A 25,309-nucleotide genomic window follows, 5' to 3' on the forward strand; every position below is an offset into this window, starting at 1 on the left:
GTGGATGAAGATTGGGGAGGAGAACCTTGCAATGTAGATGGTGAACTAGGGGAACTTGGAACAGACCGAAAGAGGATTTTAAGTGGAGTAGAAAGGTTAGGAACGTCTGTAACTGAGGTCAAAATAGCAGGCTGATCCTGCCTTTGTTGCTTCCTGATGTTTCTAGGGATGGTATTTGGATTATCAACAATGATGGGTGGATTTGGGTCAGGATTAGCCCTAGTATGCCGTGGATTTTTCTTAGGAGCCAGTTTCTAACTGTTTTTTAGGATTTTGTGGGCAATTTTTATATCTGAAGGGACTGGATGAAGATTTTGGAATGGTAATATATTCTCAGAGCTAAGATGAAGATTCCCAAAACAAGCTCCTCCTTAAAACTGTTAATGTAATACAGAAACAGATTAAAGGCCTCTTGACTTATTTCAGGCTTGATAGTAGCTTAAGGAAGATATATAGTAAAAAAACTCAAGCAGTCCCCAGTGGAGTCGCCAATTATGTTAACACCCAGGTTGTTCCCTATGACTCCCAAGGGAATACGGCCGGGGTAACAACTAACCAATCTTTGGATCACAGTTTCTAGCCAAACTGTAATCAGAGAGGGCTCTCTCTTTATGATTTGTCTTTGTTATGATGGTGTTTTAGGCTAGCTATTATGCTCAGGTTTTGGTTTATGTTTTGGTTGAAGGATTTCTTTCAGGTCTTATGATATAGTGTTTAGATAGTGAAATACCATTGGGCAATGGAGTCTGGAGTTGTGAAATGACTTGATATGCAGGATTGGTGGTGTTCAAACTGCAGGGCCTATTGTGTATCTTAGACAAACAAAATTAGCTTAAATGGTGATGTATGTCAACCAATAGAAAGCAATTAAGAATTTTCTATTAAGTTGGTGAGGTGAAGGTGAGCACACTGCACAGGAGCATAACTTGAATTCCTGTGACAAAGGCCACTGTGAAAGGTGTATTCTGAAAGTGCAGCAATTAAGAATTACACTTATCTAGATTACAGCTGAAGAAAACATTCATAAACAACACAGATTGAACTCAGGGTACTCAGTGAATAAATCCTGAAAGTTATTCTTTTTCCTTGTTGCTTAGTATTGAAAATCAGATAACATATATGGATTTTAACAAAACAAATAGTTAACAGAGAGAGTTACAGAGACTTATTGTATGGTGAAATACACAGGAATCCAGCAGTCATCAACATACACCAGAACGCATTCAACACTTCAGAAATCCGAGAAATTCCATCACTTTCTTTATTAGACTTCAGAAAGGATTACAGCATAAGAATTTCTTTAGGAGAAATCAACAACAACCCTTGCAAGCTCATGCGAAGGGGACTTTATAGGAATGTTTATACAAAATATCTCAGGCATTGAGTCATCTGAGAGAGAAAATATCTTCATAACTTCGTACAGAAAGTAGAAAAGAAGTTATTACAACTTTGAATGCAGCATAAATGCTCTTTATGTCTGTCAGAGGATAATTTGACCTTTGGAGGTTAGTGAGTCGGTTGAGCCACTTTGCTTTAATGCTGGAGAACACGTCTTTATGCTTGCTGCGCTGTATTTTCTTGGGTTTGCCACCTGTGATTGTGATTGCTGCTGTGGTGACCGAAAAGCCCTGCTGAGTTGGATCAGCTTTTATCTTTCCTCTGTATGTTTATCTACCAAAATTCTTCCTGTGTATGACTACTTATAAACTGGACAAAAATTAACATTTACAGGTTCTGGCTTGATAATATTATCTGTGTCAAAATTTTCCAGACTTCCTGTGTGGGCAATTGGTGCTTCACAATTGCCTCTATGGTTTCATCTGCTTCTGTATACTTAAAGAAATTTGGGGGCACATCAAACAAATGATTGATCTCATTCATAATAAAAAATAGGTCGTCCACCCTATTGTATAAAATTTGCCCTGATGCTGGCCCTGATTCTGCTGAAGTGCTGGGCTGTCTTGCAATTTGTCCTGCAGCATGGGCATCAACCCTCTTGATGTAGTTTTCAAGGGTAAGCAGTCTTCCTACACTGCTTAATATGCTGGGGAGGCCTCTGTTTTGTAATGCCTGAAATCTGTCCATGAATTTGTTGATTTCAGTCTGCATATCCTGGGTTCTTCTTTCCAGTGTTCCAACCAGGTTTCGTAGTGTCAGGACCCTTTTAACCATTGAGATTGTCTCAGTCCTGTGAGCAATTCCCATGGTGGCCAGTTGAGAGCTTGTCCTGTTATTTAAAATATTTATCATTCTGGTGGCAGCATCAGGCATGTTGCCAAGGCTGGCTCTAGCTCTGTGTATTTCCCTGTTGGCCTTTGTAATGAGTATTGTTTGTTCATCTATAGTCTCAATGCACTGCCACTGATTGGTGATAGACCGGCCAATATTGCCCCAAAGGACTGCTTTTAGCTCTGCAGTCACCTTTTCTAGTGTGAGCTCCTTCTCAAGCTCAGTTATCCTCTTCTTTAGAGCTTTTATCTCTCGTTCCTTTTCAGCTGCATTCTGTTTGCTCTTATCATATCTCTCATTTATTTTAGCCAAAGATTCTTTGGCTGAATTGAGCTCCAGCATTTGAGCTTCCAGGACTTGAATTTCATTTTGGAGTTTCTGCATATCCAGACTATGAGTCTGTTCTGTTGCTGGTGCAGTTGTTGATGTAGTTGGTGCTGTAGGCCCTGTTTGCTGAGGAGGAGGGGCAGTTGTTGGAGCAGCTTCTTCAAGATTGATTATTTCAGGAGGAGGCTGGGAGGTTTGACCCTCTTATTTTTGTTTCAATGCTGCCTGTAGTGCTGCCTTTGCAGCCTCTGATTCTCCTAGTTTGTCTTGAGTCCGGATTAGCTCCTTATATAGAGATATCAACAGGGTTGTGGCCTCTTGATCATGCCTTTGCTGGGCCACATCGTCTGTTTGAGGGTGGATTGTGGCAGGGAGTTTCATCTTTCTCCTCAATGCTGCCATGTCAGCATCCCTCAACTTCAATATCTCTTGGATCCCTTTGATATCTTTGGGATCATGTCCAATCTCAATGATTATTTCTTCCAAGGACCTTATTCTGTTGTCCTTTGCCTGGGATGATGCCCTCTCTAACTCCAGTTGAGAGGCTGTATTGTTGAGGCTATTTTGCAGCCTATAGTTATCCAAGGTCTGGTCTGCCAGAGAAGCATAGACCATCTCACCCGTTTGCTTGTGCAGTTCTATTTTGTCCATTGGGTGGATATCCTTGGCCAGGACTTCCAAGTTAGTCCTTAAATAATCAGAGGCAGTTTGGGGCTGTACTGTTGTTGGAATGAAATGACTCATGATCATTTTGCCTCCCTGCACATCATATGCAGACATGAGTCTTTGCTGATTGGTGGGAGCCAAGTTTAGCAGATGGTTGTACAGCTGTCTTTTGATGGGCTCATTTCTCATCTTAATATCGATGAACTGTTGTTTAATACTAGGCCCACCTTCCCTTTGCTGCCTGGAGGAACTTACTTCTCCTCCCATTGCCCTATCCTGTTCCTATTGAAAGGAACTTGCTGATGTTTCCCTGCTGGGTGGGACCATACCTAGCGGCTGCCCTATTGGCATCTCTTCCTCTGAAAGAGGATTGATTCTCTGCCTCTTCTTCCCATGAGTTGCTAACGTTGTAAGGGGAGTTTCTCTGTCCCTTTTCCTGCTTGTGTCCTCCTTTTGTGGAGTCTGAAGTGTAGATGCCTCAGCTGAAGTCTCTTGCCTTGGAGGCTCAGTTTGTTCAGTGGATTTAGGGACTTCCACTGTTTGCTTTTGTTGGGCAGGCTGTTCCTGCCTTTGTTCTTTTTGTTGTTGCTGCTCCTCTTGCTGCTGCCCTTCACCCTGCTGCTCCATCTCTTCTTGTTGCTGCACTAGGGTTTCCATTTCCTCTTCGGTCATAGGAGGTGGCTGTTCCACCTGCTTTTCTTTGCCCTTGTTGACTGTCTGTGGAGGATTCATGGCAGCTTGAGGATGCTTTGTTGAGGACGAGGCAGCTGCTCCAAGTTGTTTTTTGTATGAGAGGGGAACCTGTCCACAAGATTCTAAGTCAGCTTCCTTTTGAATATTTCTAGCCTCTCTCTCTAGCAGCTCTTCGCTAGTAATTTCTTCTTCTAGGGTACCTTCTTCCCAGCTTAATGTATTAGCATACCGCTCAATCTCAGGTTGCCTCATGTGTGAATAGCTGCCCAATTTGTATTTTATCCTCCTGAGGGAGACAAAGTGATTGGGGTCATAGGGTATCCATTCAAAGCTAGTTTGCAGTCTGAGGGCCTCTAGGATACTGTTTGCCTCTTTCCACCCCTCCTCTTTTCTGTTGTATAGGAAAGGGCCCAGCTGGCTCCTTACTTTTAACTGTGACTTCTTGTTCTTGCTTTGAAAGTGGAGGTAGTCGGCATTCCCAAACTGCCTGAAATATTCTAAGGCAAAAAGCCTCATGGGGACATACCTTGGCAACCTAAAAGGCTTCAACTCACAGCCATATATTCTGATGACTGTGTGGTCTTGGTAGAGGTACCAATTACCAATGCTGTAGGTTTTGTTCAGGTGGAGAATTCTCCTCATCTCATCAGTTAACCTTGGAGGAGGAACACCATACAATACTGTCATGGCTGGATGAATGAATAAGTCAATGAACTCAGAGTATGTGTATGGTGATACAGAGGCACAATGAAAGACAGAGGTCCAAAACACAACTGACCTTGGATTTCCCTGGGCATTGACTTGCTTCAAGGAAATAGGGAAGCTGGCTGGCTGATAAAACAAGAATAGGTGGTATATGTATGAAGTATACCTGAACAGTCTTTCCCTCTTCAAATTCATAAGCTGGTCATGGATCTTATCTGCAATGTATGTAGCATAATCATAATGTACAGCTGGGGGCTTACCAGGAGAGAATATAGACAGCATTGCCATTATGATTTCATCCACATCCTCCAGTCCCTTGAACCCTAGGACATAGCTGATCAAATCTACTAGCATTCTCCCCAATTCATTCAAGTACTGATATCCAATAGGAGGAGTTCTGATGGCTTCAGAGCCTGGTTGTACAAACAACTGGTTGATTTTGATGAGTTGGTCATTTGACAACTTGTTCCCCTTCTTTATCAAGTTCTGCATGTGGAGGGGGGTCAATGGCTTTGCAGTATGGAAGTGCAGCATCTCATTTACACTCTCTGGGGTGATATGGAACAGGACTGAGCCTGTAGGGCTGATGACAGCTCTCTGGCCTGGGTCATAGCACTCCTGGCATCTGTAGATCAACTCTGGCATAGGATTTACCTGGGGGAGGTTGTAGATGGGCAAGTTTGAGTCCCAAATCCCTAAGATGTCTGCTCCACTAAGGTGCTGGGCTTTCAACTCATTCAGCATTTGAATATTATATTTGGAGCCCATTGGAAACCAGTCTAGCATTTGATAATCCATATCTCCCAGGGCTTTCCATTCTAATTCCTGGTGAGGGGCATTGAGAGGCTTGATGTTCAGTGCAATTGGAGTCTCCATGGTCTTCTTTAAGCTTGTAAACTGTAAGTGAACTGTTTGAAGGGAGCATCACAGCACAGAAGTGATTTTTATAAGGACAGTTTGAGTTTCAGGTACCAGAGGGAGAATTGATCAATTGAAATACTGTTTAAATTAGGAATAGGACTACTGTCTGGTCTCACTTTGTCTTCCTCAGCAGGTAAATTCAGTGTAAAAGAGTCTTTTGCGAATGCGCGAACAGAATATTGTTTATTTGTGACAATGCGGGCAAACAAGGCTCAGCTAGTGTTTTTGGAGTTCACAATTGTAAATGGGGTGTTTGCAGAGGGAAATTGCCGGTGAAATTGTGAGTTTCATCGTTCCTTAAGCCCTCTGAGTAATTTTATAGACAACTGCAGGCGTACGGAGGACAGAAGATGAAAAATACCTGGTAAACAGCGAGCAGAGGTCGCGTATGCGGGCAGGATTGGTACTCTGGAGGTCTCCTTGGTCGATTTAGCAGGTTGGCGGTAATTTGGACGTGAACACCATGCAGCAGAGAGAATAGCAAATAAACGAAAAGAACGTAAAAACCGAGATTTTGGCCAAAATATGGACCTTTTTGGCAATTTGGTGCCTTTTTGTGATGACGTCAGCATGACGTCATTGGTGGGGTCAAGGTCGGATGATGTCAGCTGACGTCATCGGGTGACGTGGCGAGACGCTACTGGTCCATGGGGGACGGTGCGGTGGTAGCCACATCGGCGGAGGGGCAGACAAAGGACTGATGGGATGGCAGGGTGGAGGTGACGTGGGCAAGACGTGGGATAGCACCTTGGCGGTTAGGGCAGTAGCGGTTACGGTTAAGGATAGCCGCCACGGTTTCTCGGGGCGGTTAGGGTACAGAGCAGATCTTGTTAGAAGGCGCTCCGAGAGTCCTGAACGGGCGACGCGTGGCCGCGCCCTGACGTAACGCAACGTCATTTTCTCGGGCGCTAAACGTCCGCCGCGGGGGCTGCTCCGATATTGATGAGGACCGTCGGATCCCTTGGATCTGATCCGACGGTGGGCGGGGGAATGACATGTTCGGGGGATATGCATGCGGGCGGGGAATTAAACAATTATTTATTTTGGAAAGTGCGCCAGGCGGAAGACCATCGGGGCATGGGTTTTTCATAAGTTTTTCAATGTATTTTAACAAATCAAAAATGCGCGCTGAAACTTTGGATAAATGCCAAAGGTGGGTTTTTTGGATTTTGATAATTGCAAAGGGGTTTATGGGTAAAGGGGATTTATAAAGGTTTTCAATGCGCAATAATGCAGGCCCGATACTTTGGATAAGAACAAAGTGGGTATTTAGGGGTTATCTTTGCAAATGAAAGGGGTATAGGTAAAACAAGGTTATTTATGAGGCTTCTTTTGGCAAATGAAGCTTTCCAAGGGGCCAAATGACTTCAGAAGAGGGGAGGGGTTTAGGGTTAGGTTCATCAAAGTGACCAGATGCCATTTGATCCCTGACACAGAACTTATTGGCTATAATACCAAGGGGAGGGATATTTATACAAAATTTGGGGTTTATACACCATGGTGTTAATATTAGTAAGGGAAAAGGTAATGTAGGGGATTTACATAGTAGTGTTAGAGTTAATATGGATGAAGGGGTAAATGGGGGGAAACCACTAAGCTTATTTGAAACTTACTTAGTTTAGAGAGTAGATCAAAATGAAAAGATTTTTACACAAGAAATGTGGCTTTTGAATGAACAAGAACCACCATGAAACCATGATCTTCTTCCATGAATCTCAGCTGATAAGGGGATGTTAGTAATGAAAAGAAAGGGGGACGGAGGGAGGTTAGTCATGCTCCTTGCTGTAACTTGATGAAGATGAACACCATGTCATTTTATAGACTTTGCCTTGGTAAGCACAGTTACCACATCTGCAATGGTAAAGATAACCTTTCTGCAACCCCAACTACTTACCCAACTACTTGCCTAGCATTTTTTTATTTCTTCTTGGAGGGTGCACTTGGACTTGCAGACCCTTGCTTGCCTTTTCTTTTCTTTGGCTTTTTCTTTGTTATTTCTATCTACTTCTACCCTTATCTCATCCAAGGTCCCAGATTAAGCTGTTGGGAGCCTTTTCTTCTCTACCTGAACTACTTGTCTGCCAAGTTTAAACAGTTTGGACAGACTCCTTTCTCTATTCTACAACTGCAAATTTAAACCATGGAATGATCCAGATTAAGCTGTTGAATCATCCATCAAAATTTGAAGCTCATACCAAGCTATAAGCATAGATTGAGTTCTCTTGTAAATATGTGATCTTTGAGTCATCAAAGCAGAGCATATTTGGACCTTCCATAGCCAATCATGAAATATGAAACCTATTGGTATAGGTATCTAACAGAGAATATGTTAAAAACACATTCATCAACTTTTGCACCGAAAATGGAATTCAAATGCAACATACGGTTCCATACACTCCACAACAAAATGGTGTAGCTGAAAGGAAAAATCGCACCTTAAAGGAAATGGCTAATTGTATGCTGCAATCTAAAGGACTCAGTCTTAGTTTTTGGGCCGAAGCAATTAATTGTGCAAATTATATAATCAATCGCACTCCTACTAAGGTTCTAAAGAATATCACTCCAGAAGAAGCTTGGAGTTCCATTAAACCAGATGTAATTCACTTTCGTGTTTTTGGAAGTGAAGCATGGGCCCATATTCCAGATGAAAAGCATAAAGCTTTAGAACCTAAGAGTGAGAAATGTACTTTTGTTGGATATTCTGAAGATGTAAAAGGTTATAGACTTATTCCATTTAAGTCCAAAAATGTTATCATTAGAAGAGATGTAAAATTTGATGAAAATAAATTGGCCTGCGAGCCTAGTCCGGCGGATGTGCCACCTCTTCCTATCTCTTCTACTTTTGAAAACATTTCTTCTTCCAATGATGAAAGTGAGGATGATAATCCTCCCCCACCTTCTCAGGATCCTCAACTTCCAAGATGAGTCCGTGCTACTCGGGATGCAGTAGGTGATCTTGCCGGTGATCCTACTGAGCAGCGACGTACACGTTCTCAGTTTGAAAGAGCCTCTTCTTTACTGGCTCAAGCTCCAGTAAATCATGATCCTGACACTTTTGCAGAAGCTTCAGGCCATCCACATTGGGAAGAAGCTATGAATGAAGAATATCATTCATTGTTGACAAATGATACATGGGATCTTGTTCCTCTACCAAAGGGACGCAAACTTGTTAGATGTAAATGGGTTTACAGAACCAAGTATGGACCAGATGGGAAAGTTGATAAACATAAAGCTCGTCTTGTTGCTAAGGGCTTTTCACAGGTTGAAGGCATTGACTACACTGAAACCTTCTCCCCTGTTGCCAAAATGAACTCTATCCGCCTTGTTCTTTCCCTTGCTGCCTCTTTAAAATGGGAAGTCCATCAGATGGATGTTAAATCTGCCTTCTTGCATGGGGACTTGCATGAAGAAATCTATATGGAACAACCCATTGGCTTCATCCAAACAGACTCCAGCCTTGTATGTCGACTTAAGAAATCTCTTTATGGTCTCAAGCAAGCTCCTCGGGCTTGGTATGCCAAAATGGATAGCTTTCTTTTAGAATCTGGCTTTTCTAGGTGTTATTCTGACAATACTGTCTACACCAAGAAAGTGGGCAACTCTCTTATCATCCTTGTTCTTTATGTTGATGATCTTATTCTTACTGGTAGTGATCCCAACCTTATAAACCATGTGAAGTCCAGCCTTAAAAAGAAATTTGAAATGACAGACTTAGGACACTTACACTATTTTCTCGGTCTTCAAGTCTTGCAATCCAAGGAGGGTATTTCCCTTTCCCAGTCCAAGTATGCTTGTGATATTCTTCGTCATTTTCACATGGAAGACTGTAAGCCAGCCTCTTCTCCCTTTCAGTCTGGAGTCAAACTTTCAGTCTCTTGTACTTCTCCTGAAGTTGATGCTACCTTATACCGTCAACTTGTAGGAAAACTCTTGTATTTAACCCATACTCGTCCTGACATTTCCTTTGCTGTTGGCCTTGTTGCTCGTTTTATGCAAAACCCCCGTGAAAGTCATTGGAAAGCAGCTAAAAGAATACTTCATTATGTTCGAGGTACAGTACAGTTTGGGATTCATTACAGTGCTAAAGCAGCTCCTCTATTAGTTGGTTTCACTGATTCTGATTGGGCTGGTGACCCTGATGATCGGAAGTCTACTGCCGGTTATGTCTTCACTCTTGGTTAAGGACTTATTACATGGGCTTGTAAGAAACAGGCTGCCATTTCTCTTGTCAGCAGAAGCAGAGTATCGTGGTGCCGTGGAAGCTAGTAAGGAAGCCTTGTGGCTTCGTCAGATCCTATCAGAGTTTGGATTTGAGCAACAGCATCCAACCACACTTTGGTGTGATAATCAAAGTGCCATTCAGCTATGCAAAGATCCAGTCCAGCATTAGCGCAACAAACACATTGAACTACACATGCACTTCATCAGAAAGCTCATTCATGACCATGTTCTTGAAGTGCAATATTGTTCAACAGATGATCAGGTTGCCGACATCTTCACAAAGGCTCTCACAGAGGCGAAGTTCACTAAACTTCGATATATGCTTGGAGTTCAGGAAGTTGTCACTAAGGGGGGATAGGCTCTAGTGCCTCCTTCCTTCTCCTATTGTGTCATATTTGTAAATCCTTCAATCCTATCCCAAGTTGTTCTTAAGGGGGGATGTTAGGATATTCCGACACATAGGAAATAGTTAAGTTCAACTTGGTCTAGTATAGAGTTAGGTATAGAGTTAGGTAAAGTGTGTTTCTTTACCGTTGTACATTTTGTAACTTACAATCCGACGGTCACGATATGTAGTGATCCGATGGTTCACTCTCTCCTCGGTATTACCGACACTTGATCCGTGGCTTGACACCTGATTGGTCCATGAATTCTATTTAAAGCGCATGGAGGGTCATTGTTCGGTTAATCCGTGCATGAGAGAAGCTTATGTAAATTTTCATTCTTTGATTAATAAATTGCCTGTAGTAGCCACTTTGGCGCAGGCCGTGGACTGTTTCCCTCTTTGAGGGTTTTAACCACGTCAAAAATACTGGTGTATTGATCTGTGATCTGGTTGTGAGCGGTGTCCTTTTGGTGTTCTTTCTGAGGAACTTACCCTATAAATTCCTACATATTCTATGTTCTGGATATATTTCTTCGCATATTTTGTATTTTGGTATCATCTTGCAGGTTAAGAGCATAACACTTAGACTGCAAAAGTTATAGAGCAGAAATCAGAAGAAGACATGATGAACCTACTCATGAAACTTAATGAAAGATTAACTGATATAGAGCAGGCACTTGAAAAAACATTAAAAGAGAAGCAGGGAGAGTCGACCTCCCAGCCACCTGAGATAACTCCTACAGTCACAACTGCAGCCCCCTCAGTAATTGAGCCAGCATTGGCTCCCAATATCCTAGCAGCCACAACAAAAGTAATTACAGGAACATCAGCAAGAGCAGCTCCAGGTAGCAGCGCAAGTATGAGCACAGAAGAATTGATAAAAGCCATGGAAGATATGAGACTCCAAGTATCAGAGCTGAAAGAAGTAAAGGAAAAATTGGAAAAAATATAAAAGAGCTATGATAAATAAAAAATAAGTGTGGCAGAGAAAATAAAAGAGTTTAAAGCATTAGAAAATCAAGTGAGAGCATTAGAGAAAGATCTCACTTTGGATAAACCTCTAGCAGAAATCAAAGGAATTCTCTGGACCAACATCAATCAATCCCTAAGTAATGTTTGGCCATCCATCCAAACTATCTATGAGCAGGTTGACTTAGTGAATGTAGCACATGGAGAAATTCAAAAAGCAATAGTTCTATTAGGAAAAATGCCCGATCAAGCCAACCGGCTCATACATTTTTTGAATTATAGAAATAGAGAACAACTGGAATAGCTTGGCATCCCAAACAGGACATGCACCATTTTGGAAATCAAAAAAGTTCTAACCAAGAGAACTTTAATGCATAATTTGGAAAAAAGATTCCAAGATATGCAAGTAGAAATTAATTCTTTCATGGAAAGGTTTGCAATTCTGCAGAATAAAGGGCTACCAAGTCTTCTAGGAAATAATGACCGCTTTATGAAACACACAGATTATGTACATAAGTTGAACACATATGCTGTTGATCAAGTTCATGCATCAACAAGTTCTTTAGGAGTAAAAGCACTCCCCATAGGCCAAAGTATCTATGATAATTTGGAGAACTTATTTTATATTGAACATGAGGTAAAACATCTGTTTCAGCTCCAGCCTAATTTTATCAGATATACAGAAGCTGATGAAACCTTGAGGAAACTTCAGAGACATAAATTGCCAGAGCAACAATGGTGGGAAGACATGTTGGGGATCTTGTAAATTCGTCTTGGGTAAGACGTACATTTTGGTCTATTTTTTCCATGATAAAGATAAACAGAGATAATGAGGCTCAAGCGTGTCAAAGTATATTTGATCAGATCAAAGAATGTTTGGTAATGACGAAGCAACCAACACAGAATGCCAGTGGAACACAGCTGTAAACCGACTCACAGAACCTACCTCCTGTACATCTGATAAAGATGGAACAACCAACGCAACGTCAATTTATTTTTTCCCTATTTACGAGATTGTCTATCTCTATCTTTTGTAAAAAAAGGATTAGTCATCACTAGATATTATCTCCATCAGATATTTTGATATTTTGTATAAATACCCCCCAAAATAAAGTATTGGGGGTTGGTGAGAATTCCTAGCTTTCGTTGTAATTATGAAACTTTGGAATAAAAAAGGCTATTGGAACCATCGGTTGTATGGCCTACTGGATGAGGAATTGATGCTGAGGACCTGTTACAGAATTTTTGAATCAACTTATGGATCAATAAGTCCCTTCTAACTTGTGTTTACAGTTTCTATGTTTATTATATCATTTATGTTTCATGATCTCAATAGTAAAGAAAAAGAATAATTCAGAATTTTTTTAACTGCACTCTGTGTTCAGTCTTTATTATTCTCCATGTTTTCTTCAGAATTAGCATAAAAAGTGAATTCTTAATTGCTCCTGTTTCTCCTGATTCTTTCATGTTGATTATTTGATAAAGAATTCTTAACTGCTCTTTGTCGGTAATCATCCATTTTCCCTCTATCAATATGATGAAGGATACTTAACTTCCCTTCACCTATTTGACTCCATTCCATCTGATTTTAGCCTTTAAATTGTTCCATATTTGAGTACCTTGCTCTGTGATACCATCCTCTGTTAAGAAACCTAATCCAGGAAGCTACCTCCTTTGACTCCATCATGCCCAATGGACTGAACTAATCAGTTTTCCTCACTGTTCTATTGAATCACGCCATCCAAAACCAAAACAAAACCTTTGTACTTCATAACTAGCCTAACACTTTTCAAAAAAAGTTAAATCATAAAGAGAGAGCCCTCTCTGGATGCAAATTGGCTAGAATCTATATCTAAAAGATTGGTCTGTGGTTACCTCGGCCGTATTCCCTTTCTTACAACTTTGGGGAACAACCTAAGTGATAATAGGTGGTATTCCAGAGGAGGCATGGATAAGTAAAAAGGTAAACTACTCTTTTTTAAATACTTTTGGTTGTGAAGCCTTTGTCTACATTAACAAAGAAAATAGAACAAAGCTTGAGGCAAAATCAAAGAAATGTACCTTTATTGGATATGGTGTTAATGATTTTGGTTATCGCTTTTATGATTATGAAAAACACAAAATCATTAGGAGCAAAGATGTCATATTCAATGAAAAGGTCTATTGAAAATAATACTGAGAGGGGGGGGGGGTGAATCAATATTATCAAATTCCTTTTCAATTTATACAAAGATTTGCAGATCTGACTAATGAAACTTGTGTATACCTCCCAGACTTATAATTTAATTTATTTTTTAGATGTTGATCATTAATCTGTGTGTTAGAATCATATAACAGTAAGCAGGAACAGAAAAGTAGAGCAGACAATCACACAAAAGAACACAAGATATAAGGTGGAAACCCAATGTGGGTGAAAACCACCTACTGCAATATGTCTCTATCTTATTTCAATTAGAAACTTCTTTTTACAAAGATTCTGTATTGGTGCAGTCTTATACTAGTACGCAGGCTTCAACCTGCAGAAGGCTACAACCTTCTCTCGTTCTCCAGACTCTTCTGGAAGGGAGCTACAACCCCCTTAGCTCTTGTACTAGCTGAGGTACTAGTACGTAGGTGCTGACCTACAGAAGACTTCTCTTTTCTTCAAGGGACCACGTTTCATAAATTTTCAGAGTGGATCCATGAATATCAATCAAACATCAAATAGATCTGCAATCAACCAACTTCCTTGTACAAATACTGAAGCAATAACTTCTCAGAACACAGTACCAGTAACCAGACACCATTTTATAACTCTGAACACTGCAGTGATAGACAAAAGAAGCTAAAACATATTTTGATAAAAGTCCGCAACTTCACCACTAGAAACCTGTGTACATATGCAATATTCACTTCCTTAACCTGCGGGTATCCACGCCTACGCTGTGTTGAGCCTGCGGGTATCCGCGCCCGCGCTGTGTCAAACCTGCGGGTATCCACGCTTGCATTGTGTCGAGCCTCCGGGTATCCGTGCGTGTGCTGTGTCGAGCCTGCGGGTATCCACGCCTGCACTGTGTCAAACCTTTGAGTATAGATAATTTATCAGATTCCAATTACACCCCAGATTATCAGATTTACAGATCTGATCATGCGCCAAAGAGATCTCAACCCATCAGTAGCTCCGTCTTGTAATGCTCAGGTTTCTCCTTGATTCAAGTCTAGCTATAACTCACCAACCAATCACTAGTATTTCATATCTTGCTCTTCTCAAGATATTCAACACATCAGTCACCCAGCCAAATGATCTCCTTTCCTTTTTATAGTCTAGGCCTTACTCAAACCATGGTCCAAAACCATAAAGATCCAATACTAGGGACCCAAAACCTGGGTTCAATACTTTAGATGCAAAACCATGGACCAAAACCATAGGATCAAAAATGTCGAACTAAATACCATGGACCAACCATAATATTTCCCATGTGCGCGCGTTTTTCTCTACATGAAAGTGCGTGTACTTTACGTATGCACTTTTAATTCGGTGCACCTGCGTATATGTCCACATCTTTTGTTCGCCGCACCTACGTATGTTCGTGGCTTTGTGAACAGGAACCTGCGTGTATCTCATTTTCTAATATTTTGAGAGCCTGAACTTGTGATCTGCTATTTGAGTGAGTTTCCATCAAGGACAACACTTATGTCATCGAGCCAAACCTATGCCAAACCTGTGTCATAATGCCAACAATCTCCCCCTTTGGACTTGATGGCAACCCAAAGTCACTCAAAGTCTTTCTCTCCCCCTTTGACATCACGGGCAAAGGGTTATGCTCCCCCTGAGTACATGCTGAAATCTTTGCTCTGCTGTGCTGTCCAAGCTCCCCTTGACATATAGGGAAGATCTGCAAGAAGATGTTCTACAAAAGAAATATGACTTTATACATCATAACTAACCTTCCTATCACCAAAGACTCATACATACGACTCCCAACCAAGTGGGGATACATGATATAATAAGCATATTACATTATCCATCCCAAGAATAGTGGGGCAACCAAGATAGGCCGTTACATGACCTTAACAAAATAAATATAGAGACAAAATATCAGTAGCATCTGTCAATCATTATTTAGATCAGTATCCATGTTCTCCTTCTGCACTTGCTCCTCCTGAAATCAAAACAACTGAAGAATTGAACCAAGATCTTCTATGATAATGCCAACAATGCATTATTAGAAGAATATATGCTCCCCCTGAACCTATGCCGGATGGTCTTTGACAGACCCATATCAGACTCTTCTCATCCTTGTTTTTCTTCAAGTCGATTGTACCCACATAAACTAGCGTATATACGCGTATACCCCATATGAAACTCGCGTACAACCAACAATCTCTGAAACAGACAAGATTCAACAACAGAATGATGCATGAACTACCCCTAGCTTTTGTCTGAGGTATTCAAAGGTCTCCCTGGGCGGTGGTTTGGTGAGAATATTAACAAATTGTTCCTTAGAGGGAACATACTCCAATTTGAAATTTTGTTCAAGCACTTGTTCTCAGAGAAAATGATACTTGATCGGTATGTGCTTAGTCTTTGAATTCATGACAAGATCCTTTGAAATATCGATTGCACTTGTATTATCACAAAAAATGGATATAGGTGGAGTACAAGTGATTTGAACGTCTTGCAATTTTTGGATCATCCAAAGGATTTGTGTGTAGAAAGATGCAGTAGCTACATATTCTGCTTCAGTTGTAGATAATGTAATAGAGCTTTTTTTCTTACTGAACCAAGATACTAATCTAGGACCCATGAAGAATGCACCACCACTAGTGCTTTTCCTGTCATCCACGCTTCCTGCCCAATCCGCGTTACTGTATGCATGAAGTGTGAGATTTGTACCTCTAGGATACCATAAGCCATAGTTTTGAGTTCCTTGAAGATACTTGAAGACTCTCTTAACTGCCTAAAGATGAGTTTCCTTTGGATTTTCCTGAAACCTTCCAACTATTCCCACTGCATGCATAATGTCTGGTCGGGTAACTGTTAGATAGAGCAGACTACCAATCATGGATCTATAGGTTGGTTGATGTACATCTGTCCATTCATCATTTGCGCTGAGGCTGCATCCTGCACCATAGGGGTACATACTGGTTTCGAATCCTCCATCCCATATTTCTACAAGATCTGCTTGAGATATTTGGTTTGTGATAGAAAAATGGCATCTTTGTTTTGTTGGACTTGTAAACCAAGAAAATATGTGAGCTCACCAAGCATGGATATTTCAAACTCTTTCTGCATCACCACGGCAAAATTTTGACTCATGTCTTCTTCATTGCTACCAAAGATGATATCAACAACATACACAACAAGTATCAACAACTTATCATTGTCAATTTTTATATATATATTGCTATCAGTTGATCCTTTTATAAAACCTTGTTGATGGAGGTACTTATCCAACCGATAATACCACGCCCTTGGAGCCTGTTTAAGGCCATATAGAGCCTTTTTGAGTCTGCATACAAGTTTTGGATCGTTTCCAAGAATAAACCCATCTGGTTGTGCAATATATACTTCTTCATTTAAGTCTCCATTCAGAAAGGCAGATTTTACGTCCATCTGAAATACTTTGAACTTCTGAAAGCTGGAGAGAGCAAGGAACATTCTTACGGCCTCAAATCTGGCAACTGGAGCAAAATTTTCTTCAAAGTCTATTCCTTATTGTTTTGCATATCCTTTACAAACAAGTCTTGCCTTGTTTCTAACCACATCCCCATTTTCATTCAGCTTATTTTTGAAAATCCATTTTGTCCCTATGACATTCTTATCTTTTGGTCTAGGAACCAACTCTCAAGTGTTATTCTTTTCAATCTACTTGAGTTCTTCTTCCATGGCCTTAACCCATCATTCATCTTTGCAAGCCTCCCTTACATTCTGTGGTTCAGTGGAGGAGAGCAATGCTAGATAGCTTGAAGCTTCTGAAATGGTTCTTCTTGTTTGTACACCTGCCTCTTTTTGCCCCAAAATTTGAGATTCTGGATGATTCTTTTGAATGTATCTGGATGGAGTCTTTTCTTCTATCCTTATATGTTCTTCTGGTGCCTCATGGGTTTCTTCTTCGTCATGAATCTGATTTGATGTTGATGGATAGTCTTTGCCATCTTCGAAATCTTCAGATTTTACCTGCCTGGGAGTGTTTCCTTCTTCATCAACCACTACATCAATACTTCAACAATTTTACCAAGTCTTTGTTGTAACATTGGTAAGCTTTGTTGTGGGGAGAGTAGCCAAGTAAAATGCCTTCATCTGCTCTAGGTTCAAACTTGCCAAGATTTTCATCAGTCCTTTTAATGTAGCATTCACTTCCAAAATTTTTGAAGTATTTTACCGTGGGAGTCTTACCGTACCAAAGTTCATGAGGAGTCCGAGTGTTGTTTACTCGAACGTTTTTCTTGTTGAGAATAGTAACAACGGCAAATGCGGCTTCACCCCAAAAGGTTGCGGGAGTTCGAGACTCATCAAGCATAGCACGAGCCATTTTTTGAACCGTTCTATTCATCCTTTCCACTACTCCATTTTGTTGAGGAGTCCTTGCAGTAGAAAATTCCCTTCTTATTCCACGTTCTTCACAAAAATCAAAAAATTCATCTGAGGTAAATTCCCCTCCTTGATCAGATCTGAGGCATTTGATTCTGCGATCTGATTTGTTTTCAACCAAAGCTTTGAATGACTTGAACTTTTCGAAAGCTTCATCTTTATACTTCATGAGTCCTATCCAACACATCCTTGAAAAGTCGTCAATGAACAATATGAAATACTCTTCTCCTCGAGGTGACCTCTTCCTAGTTGAACCACATGTATCGGTGTGGACAAGTTCAAGTGGCTTGCTAGCTGAACCTTCCTTCTCAGGGAAATTAGTTCTGGTTTGCTTACCAAATTGACATGATTTTCATATTCTATTTTCTAGAATTCTGATGTCAGGAAGATCACGAACTGCCTTTTATTTGCATGCTTTCCTTATCTGAGAGAAGCTAAGATGCCCCAGTCTTCTATGCCATAGCCAGTGTTCATCATTCTTGCTTAAATAGCATTGTTGTTGTTATCCCTTGAGTATGTATAAGTTATTTTGAGTTCTTATGCCTCTGATCATTGTTTTTCCTGTATGAAGCTCACAAACAATACATCCATCTGATCAAAATATTACCTCAGTTCCTTGATCACACATCTGACTGACACTCAATAGATTATTCTTTAAGCCATCAACATACATAACATTTCCAGCCTTGACCTTTTCTTTCAAACGAACAGAGCCTTTACCTTTTATGAATGCAGGGGTGTCATTTCCAAATGAGACCTTATTTTCCTTTTCTAAGGCACTATATGACTGAAGTTTTTCTTTATTACCTGTCATATGTTTCGAGAATCCACTGTCGATGTACCATTGATTTTCCTATCCTTCTGCATATAAGGCTAGCCCACATCTTTCCGGTTGCGTTTCTTTCTTTTTCCATGTTTTGGAACTCAATGAAGCTTGCTCCTTTTGAGTTGTTTGTCGAAACCTGCTTCTGCATTCAGAATCTTCATGACCGAAGTTGTTACAGATAGAACATTCTATTTAATTTTCAAGAGCAAAGAAGTTATTGTAGGTTCTTTTCATGATTCCTGTCATACTCCTTTGTTTTTGAGCTTCCCTAGTCATGACGGTCTTGTAGGCAACACATTGAGCAGCTTTATGACAAAAGTTATGACAAGAGAAACATTGGCCATTGAAGAAATTCCTGTATTATCAAATCTACCAACCATATGATTGTAGTTTCCATCCATTCTTGAGCCAAATTGAGAATGATTTACTTGTGGTCAGTTGAGGCTTTTTTTCATCCTTGGTGTAGATTGCCCCCGATTTACTTGATAATCTTTGATCATTCATGAAGAAAATTGTCCCTGATTTACCTGGTGATCTGCATTATGCTTTTGCTGTCGATTGTCAATTTGTTCACTTCTCCTTGCTGCATCAAGATAACTTTTGGAGGTGGATGGCTTCTACGCTTGCTTCTGAGCTTGAGATGCTTCTTCGGAATATCCGAGACCGGTCTTGATTAGAGGAGAACGCTGCACTTTGATAATCCCATATAGAGTTTCAAATCCTTTAGCAAATCCGAGATTAAGGGCTTTTGTTTTCTCAATTTCTTTTCTAAATCCCACAATTTCACATTCTAACTCTTCATTGTGTTTATCTTTTTCAGCAAGTTGGAATGTTAGAGTATCTATAATCATATTCTTTTCCTCTAATCAAACTTTAAGTTTAGAAATTTCTTCATAAAGACCTTCTTCATTTATAGCATCCAAGAAATCATCATCTTCAAAAGCCATCAAAAGTCTATCATCATTACCTTGTTCATCTCCATCACTATTTGACAATCCATCATTGTCTTCATGCATGTAGTAGCTCTTCTTATTTGCATTCTATTTTATGTTCCATCTAACAGGTTCCTTACCTTTGTGTAGTTTATCTTTATGAGTACATTTTGCAGCATAATGACCAAATCTACCACAAGCAAAGCATTTGAAAGGCAACTTACCTTTGAATCTTCCAGTTCCCCGTTGAAGGTTCTTGATAAAATTTGATTCTTTCTCTTCTTCTGACATATGTCCTAACTCATAGTAATCTCCTTTTCCTGAAGCCTTGAATGCAACTTCTCTCCTGTCTGATGGTCCTCCTTTTCTCATTTCATAAGCAGTTAGAATTCTGTGTAGTTGTGACATGGTAAGGCTCTGTAGATTCTTCTTTTCTTCTATGGAAGAAAATTTTGAATCAAACTTAGGAGACAAATATCTTAGAACCTTTTCAACCAAAACAACTTCTTTTATTTCTTCACCCAAGTTTTTCATACAATTTACGATCTTATCTATACATAGGAAATAGCTAGCCACACTTTCATCATTATGCATTCTGAGACTTTCATATTGAATTCTAAGAGTTTGTAATTTTGCTCGTTTTACCTGTTCATCTCCATAGCTCAGAACGATCTTGTCCCATATTTATTTTGCGCTTTTGAGCTGCATAACCTTGACGAATTCTGATTGAGATAGACTTCCTAATAGAGTATTGACAGCTTTTGCATTTGTTTCATACTGCTTCTTACCAGCTACATCTGTAGGAGTTGCTGATGGAAATGTGTATCTTGTTTCCACAATATCCCAAACTTTTGTACCAAGAGATTGAAGATAAACAGTGATTCTTACCTTCCAATAGACGAAGTTGCTCCCATCAAAAATTGGTGGCCTGATAGATGCTTCCTTTTCATATTTTCTCATGATGCTAGATCTTCAAGTGATCAAGCTTTCCTGAAGGACCTGCTCTGATACCAATTGTTGAAAATAATAGTGGGGGGGGTGAATCAGTATTATCAAATTCCTTTCCAATTTATACAAAGATTTGCAGATCTGACTAATGAAACTTGTGTATACCTCCCAGACTTATAATTTAATTTATTCTTCAGATGTTGATCATTAATCTGTGTGTCAGAATCATATAATAGTAAGCATGAATAAAAAAAGTAGAGCAGACAGTCACACAAAAGAGCACGAGATATAAGGTGGAAACCCAATGTGGGTGAAAACCACCTGCTACAATATGTCTCTATCTTCTTTCAATTAGAAACTTCTTCTTAGAATGATTTTGTACTGGTGCAGTCTTATACCAGTATGCAGGCTTCAACCTGCAGAAGGCTACAACCTTCTCTCATTCTCTAGACTCTTCTGGAAGGGAGCTACAACTCCCTTAGCTCTTGTACTAGCTGAGGTACTAGTACGTAGGTGCTGACCTCCAGAAGACTTCTTTTTTCTTCTAGGGACCACGTTTCATAAATTTTCAGAGTGGATCCATGAATATCAATCAAACATCAAATAGATCTGCAATCAACCAACTTCCTTGTACAAATACTGAATCAATAACTTCTCAGAACACATTTCCAGTAACCAGACACCAATTTATAACTCTAAACACTCCAGTAATAAACAAAAGTAACTAAAATATATTTCAAGAAAAGTCTGCAACTTCACCACTAGAAACCTGCGTACATACGCAGTATTCACTTCCTTAACTTGCGGGTATCCGCGCCTGTACTGTGTCGAGACTACGGGTATCCGTGCCTGCGCTGTGTCAAACCTGTGGGTATCCACACCTGTGCTGTGTCGAGCATGCGGGTATCCATGCATGCGCTGTGTCGAGCCTGCGGGTATTCACACTTGCGCTGTGTCAAACCTGCGGGTATAGATAATTTATCATACTTCAATTATACCCCAGATAATCAGATTTACATATCTGATCATGCGCCAAAGAGATCTCAACCCATCAGTAGATCCGTCTTGTAATTATCAGGTTTCTCCTTGATTCAGGTCTAGCTATAACTCACCAACCAATTACTAGTATTTCAAATCTTGCTCTTCTCAAGATATTAAACACATCAGTCACCCAGCCAAATGATCTCCTTTCCTTTTTATAGTCTAGGCCTTACTCAAACCATGGTCTAAAACCATAAAGATCCAATACTAGGGACCCAAAACCTGGGTTCAATACATTAAATGCAAAACCACGGACCAAAACCATAGGATCAAAAATGTCGGACTAAATACCATGGACCAACCATAAGATTTCCCACGTGCGCATGTTTTTCTCTGCATGAAAGTGCGTGTACTTTACGTACACACTTTTTGTTCGGTGCACTTGCGTATATGTCTGCATATTTTGTTCGGTGCACCTGCGTATGTCCGCGGCTTTGTGAACAGGAACCTGCGGGTATCTCATTTTCTACTATTTTGAGAGCCTGAACTTGTGATCTGCTATTTGAGTGAGTTTCCATCAAGGACAACACTTATGTCATCGATCCAAACCTGTGTCATAATGCCAACAAGGTCTTGTATAAGACTCAGTTGTAGGAAAAGAAACAGGAAAAAGAAAACAGAGAATACACAGTGCTTGACGATATCACATGAAAAGTGATGGTGCCTGAAAATCATAATGATCAACAGACAGAACAACAACCACAACAGAAAAAAGCACTTCAAACACCTGAAAGTGGTGTTAGAATATCTACCTGGATAAGTAGACCCCCTGAATGATACTCTCCTTCATTATATTATGTATTGTTGATTGATTCTGGTGAACCAGAATGTTATGAAGAAGCAGTGCAGGTAGAAACCAGGAAGAAGTGGGAGCAAGCCATGAAAGAAGAGATGGATTCCTTAGCACATAACTAGACTTGGGAGTTACTCAGGATGCCTGCAGGTAAAACAGCATTACAAAATAAATGGGTTTACAAGTTGAAGGAAGAAGATGTAGGTAGAAAATGGTATAAAGGTAGACTTGTGGTGAAGGGGTTTGCACAGAAGAAAGGTATTGATTTTGATGAAATATTTTCTCCTGTTGTGAAAATGACTTCAATCAGAACTATTCTAAGTCTAGTAGCAGCTGAAGATTTGCATCTTGAGTAGTTAGATGTAAAGACAACCTTTCTCCATGGGGATTTGGAGGAAGAGATATATATGCAGCAGCCACAAGGATATGAGGTACAAGGGAAGGTGAAACTAGTGTGTAGGTTGAAGAAGAGCTTGTATGGCTTAAAATATGCTCCAAGGCAGTGGTATCTAAAATTTGACAGGTTCATGTCTGAACAAGGTTATACTAGGTGTCACTCTGATCATTGTGTTTTTCTCAAAAGGCAAAATGATGGCAGCTATATTATATTGTTATTGTATGTAAATGACATGATTGTTGCAGGTTCTAACATGAGGGAAATAAATGTGCTCAAAAGGAAATTGACAAATGCATTTGCAATGAAGGATTTGGGTGCTGCAAAACAAATCCTTGGTATGAGAATAACTAGAGACAGGAAGAATCGCAAATTAACATTGTCTCAAAGTGAGTACATAGAAAAGTTGTTGAAAAGGTTTAATATGTAGAATGCAAAACCAGTTAGTATACCTTTGGCTAGCCATTTCAAATTAAGTAAGGAGGAGTGTCCCAAGACTCAAGAAGAAATGGCCCATATGTCTAAAGTTCCATATGCATCAGTAGTTGGAAGCTTAAAGTATGCAATGGTCTGCACAAGGCCTGATATTGCACATGCAGTGGGAGTTGTAAGCAAGTACATGAACAATCCAGGAAAAGAACATTGGATGGCGGTGAAGTGGATTCTCAGGTATTTGAGAGGTACCACAAATCAAGCATTATACTTTGGTGGTTCAAACATTGCTCTACAGGTATATGTTGATGCAGATATGGCAGGTGACAGAGATAACAGGAGGAGCACTACAGGATATGTATTTATTGTAGGTGGAACAAATGTTAGTTGGGTCTCAAAACTGCAAAGTGTTGTTTCACTCTCAACAATAGAAGCAGAGTATGTTGTTGCTACAAAGGCTAGTAAAGAAATGACTTGGTTACAAAGGTTTCTGGATGAATTGGGTAAGAAGCAGGATTTGGGCAGGTTATATAATGACAGCCAGAGTGCCATACATCTTTCAAAGAACTCTGCATTTCATTCCAAGACTAAACATATACAGCTCAAGTATCATTTCACACAATTAGCATTGGAAGATGGACAGTTGAAGCTGGAAAAGATACACACTAGCCAGAATCCTGCAGATATACTAACAAAAGTTGTAACCAGGGAGAAATTGAGAATCTGATCAGTTTCAATTGGTCTTCAAGTATGATGAAGAAGATGAGAAACAACCAGGTCCAAAGTGGAGTCACTGTCTAGCAAATGAAGCAGCGGTGAAGTTTCTATAATCAGTCTTCAAGTGGGAGATTGTTGGGTGTGGAGCCTGATTATATTCTGTATTCAAAGGTCTCAGCCGAATGTATACCCCAGGAAGACTGTACACCCCTCCACACGGGGGGGGGGTGTGGGGGGGACTTTTCCCCCCAGCGGGGGTTCGGGGGGGCCGATCCCCCTCGAATGGGGGGTCCAGGGGCCAATAGTCCCCCGGTGGGGGTTCAGGGGCAGAGCCCCCAAAGCTAAAAATAGATGTAAAATTGCCTTGTAAAAGTCTAGTAATTTCTATTCAATCTGGGTCGTTCATTAGGCAGATGATCTGACAGTAGAAGTTATGTTTAATTTAGGGTTTTTTGCCCTAGAAGACAACCCCTCACTATATATGAGGGAATTGTATTGCGTCTATGAATATCTGTATTCTGAGTGAGGAAGAGAGAGGAGATTGAGAGCGAAGAGGGTGTTACAGTAGATCTGCTGTAGGTTATATCTCTTCAGTTTGCTGGAAAATAAGAAAAGGAAGGACTGGTTGTTTCTCCGTGGGCATAGCCCAAACTAGATGAACCACGTATATCTGTGTCTCCCTTGTTTTATGTGTTTTCTATGTTTATATTTCTGCAGTATATAATTTTCTAACAGTATTGAAGGCCAACTCTATGCCCAAACCTACAAACAAATCCTTCCAAAACTTGGAAGTGAACTTTGCATCCCTTTCTGACACAATCTTCTTTGGAACGCCATGCAACCTTACCACATCTATGATGAATACTTGTGCCACATCGCTAGTTGATAATGTAGACTTCATTGGAATGAAGTGTGCAACCTTTGTCAACCTGTCCACAAAAACCATGATGAAATCATGTTGTCTCACTATCTTCAGCAACCTTGTGATGAATCCCATGGAAATGACTTCCCATTTCTGCTCTGGAATTGTGATTGGTTGTAGCAGTCCACCTAGATGTTTACACTCTGCCTTTACTCGATGACAATAAAAACACCTAGCCACAAACTCTACTACATCCCTCTTCAAATTCAACCAATAATAAAATTTCTTCACTACAATCAATGTATTATGATTACATTGGTGACCTTAATAAGGTTTCGCATGAAACTCTCTCAAGATCACCTTCTTGAGCTCGCTAGTATCTGACACACAGATCTTGTTAATTCATGAGAATTTTCAGAAAAAATTACATAGAGTATTTGGTCAACGCGTTTCGAACCAGCCAGTGTGGTTCATTTTTAGGACAAGATGAAGAGATAGATCTGAGAGGAGGGTTAAATAAGAACCTAGGTCAACCTAATGGTCAGAAGAAAAACAGCTATATTTGACTTGTGGGGGGGGGGAATAATATTGAAAACCAACTAAACGGCTAAGAGTGAGTAGGGAAGGGGATCACTTTAAGTTGTTTAAATAATAAATAATAATTTAATTTATTT

This window comes from Pinus tabuliformis, chromosome 6 (genome assembly GCF_031772625.1).
Source record: "Pinus tabuliformis cultivar Carrire ecotype Pingquan chromosome 6, CPIR1, whole genome shotgun sequence".
In the NCBI taxonomy this organism is placed as follows: Eukaryota; Viridiplantae; Streptophyta; class Pinopsida; order Pinales; family Pinaceae; genus Pinus; species Pinus tabuliformis.